The sequence below is a fragment of the Coenobita brevimanus genome, chromosome 41, assembly GCF_032717465.1.
Source record: "Coenobita brevimanus isolate Jiangsu-jjx chromosome 41, ASM3271746v2, whole genome shotgun sequence".
Lineage (NCBI taxonomy): Eukaryota > Metazoa > Arthropoda > Malacostraca > Decapoda > Coenobitidae > Coenobita > Coenobita brevimanus.
Window position 1 is genome coordinate 375,626 of NC_136994.1, and position 2,927 is coordinate 378,552.

General features: G+C 39.4%; 1 pseudogene; it reads left to right on the plus strand.

Annotated features, from left to right (window-relative positions):
• Nucleotides 1-247: 247 nt before the first annotated feature.
• LOC145397587 (5S ribosomal RNA) lies at nt 248-365 on the plus strand (annotated as a pseudogene).
• The last annotated feature ends 2,562 nt before the right edge of the window (nt 366-2,927 follow it).

Below are 2,927 nucleotides of genomic sequence, written 5' to 3' on the forward strand. Positions count from 1 at the left end.
AAGATGTCTGGCAATAGATAGACAGATAGACATACATGCATATAGTACAAATTCTCAAATTCAAAATGATCGTGTACAGAAGCTTTACAGAAAATGGAAAAGTTTTGAATGCAGAGTCATAATGATAACTAATGTCAAAATTATGTAATACATACCCTGGTGTACCATTAAAGGTAGATACAGTGAAGTATCTTGTACTGTAGTAGTAATTTACCTCTGCACTAAAGTGTCTACAATAAAAAATAAATACAATTATAATCCACGTTGAGTACACCGCTTCCCGTCCGATCGGCGAAGTTAAGCAACGTTGGGTCTGGTTAGTGCTTGGATGAGTGACCGCCTGGGAACACCAGATGCTGTTGGCATAACGTTCTCCCTATGTGTCAAGTGGGGTTGGTGGAGGATTAGTGCCCCTCCCTGTAAAACAATTAACTCTAAGCCCTTGGCCACTCCGTTTGGGATACATGGCATCTGGCAATGAATGAATGAAAAATATATATATGTACGTTTGCATGAAAGTGTGTCTGTATGTATGCATGGAAGTGTGTGTGTGTGTGTGTGTGTGTGTGTGTGTGTATATATATATGTTTTTATATATATGTTTATATGGATATATATATATATATATATATATATATATATATATATATATATATATATATATATATCTGGCCTTAATAACCAGGGGCCCAATGGTTGATAAGCCGGGAAAAAAAAAAAATACTGATGGGCAAATTTCAGTCGCTTGCGCTTCATCTTGCAAGTTGTTAATGGCTTAAGGGCAACACTGAGGGATGGCAAGCAGAGATCCTTTTGTAGCCTGCTGTGACGTATGGTCCGGATGGAGATGTTCTTGAGCAGGTTGGGTTGTTCTGTTTTATCTGAGTGGATGCAATTTAGGGCTTCTTCAATACCTCCCTCTTTATGATCACGTCTGCATACAGCGATGTCTTAGGGATTGGCTTGTGGGCAGGAATATCGTTCAGCTTTAGCTTCCGGGCAGCAGCAAGAGGGGGGCAAATGGTGGCTCTTGAGCGTCCGACACATGCACATATATCCTTGATTGAAACATCCTGATCCCTTAGAGTGAGAATACGGACCCTCTCTTCCTTGCTCAAAAACCTTTTAGGCATCCTGCAGGTAAACAATATATCTTGTAACACGATATGGCTGATAAGTCTTAAATCTTAGAGAAATGGAAAGATATGCAGTCATGCTTGCTTACCCTCTGACTGCCAAAGAGAAACTGAGGGTTGGATGTGTTGCCACGCCCCTTTACCCTGCCTGCAAAACATACGATCAACTGCTGGCCAACCGCACAGGGTACAAACGGCAGTAAACCCCCTCATGCAAGATGTACCCGCCTCGGTGGCTGGGTCTCAAGGTTTTAGGTTTTTTGCTGATACTGTATGGGAGGCAAGTGAGATGTGGGTGAAGTTGGAGTCAGAGCGGGGGTAACAACGAGAGATGCGGGTGAGGAAGGACGTGAGAGAGAGAGAGAGAGAGAGAGAGAGAGAGAGAGAGAGAGATGGTGCCCATTACTTCATTTTCATCAGCGTCATTATTATTATTGTTATAAATTAAACTTTATGTTATCGATATATTCCTTGAAACTTAGGAAATGAAAGAAAAAAAATTACGTGGATCAAACCTGCGTACTTTCCCACAAAAATGTGCAAGTATCTTAAGAAAAGGAAGAAAGATTTTGACGAGTTGAAGGAGAAAGGTGAAATAATAATGTGAGAGAGATTTCAAATAATACAGGTTTGAGCATCCGAGATGATGTTAGATGCGTGCATGAAACAAAGCAGATGGGAATGACATGGTTTCAGGATGACGACTTTGTTATTTATTTGCTTTGTGCAAGACATGACGCGACTGGGGTAAACCGCAGAATGATCAGGACATACCTGTAGATCAGAGGTCGGCACCAACGACCAACAGGCCTGAGCCGGCTCGTAAACCTAATCTGACCGCCAGTATGCTCCACAAGTTCACGAAAATATTTTTTCACTTAGTAAGAGAAAAAAACAGGTCTTACTGGCTGTTAATCACTGTGGCAAACACTAGTTAGTTTGTTAGAAAAATTGTGTATTCGAACAGACCTGAGATCAAATTAGGAGGCTATGACGTGCCGCACCCAGCGTCCAGTGATGAAAATTACTTTTTTTTTAATAGAAGTTATTTTGTTTTTATTGTATTAATTTTATAAAAATGGCATTAAGTAAATTTTTTAGGAAATACTATAAATATGTCTGTTACACATAGTGATATTTGTTTCAGTGAAAGTAATTTCTTTTGTTTCTATTGCATTAATTTTATAAAAATTGTACCCAATATAATTTTAGGAAATACAGTTTGAATAAAAGTTATTCTTATTAACGTGCATTTATCATCATCATCATCATATTATTATTATTAGTAGTAGTAGTAGAAGTAGTAGTAGCAATAACAGAAGTAGTAGTAGCAGTAGTAGTAGTATCATTACTATTAATATTATTATTATTGTTATTATTATTATTATTATTATTATTACTGGAGAGGGGGGGGTGTAGTCCTTAACAAGTTCAAAACATCTGGCCCGCCAGCTGAGTAAGAGAGCTGTTCCAGCCTCCAGTCCATCAAAGGTTGCCGACCTCTGCTGTAGATGTTTTGACTCGTTTATTGTCTACCAGTATATGAGACAGCTGATGAGACTTAACATAAGATTAACCCTTTCAGGTCTCTTGGCCGTTATAGTGGCTTTCTCGGTAGAGGTCTCCAAACCACTGCCGTGGCAGCGTATTTTGGCATGAATGAAAACGGTTGCGTGAGGCTAGTGAATGAAATAAGGATACGAACCACTCCCCAGACCCCTCTGCTTCTACCAGGCATGCGCAGATCACAATATTTTAGTTTAAACAGTCTGGGAAGAGCTAATCATGGTG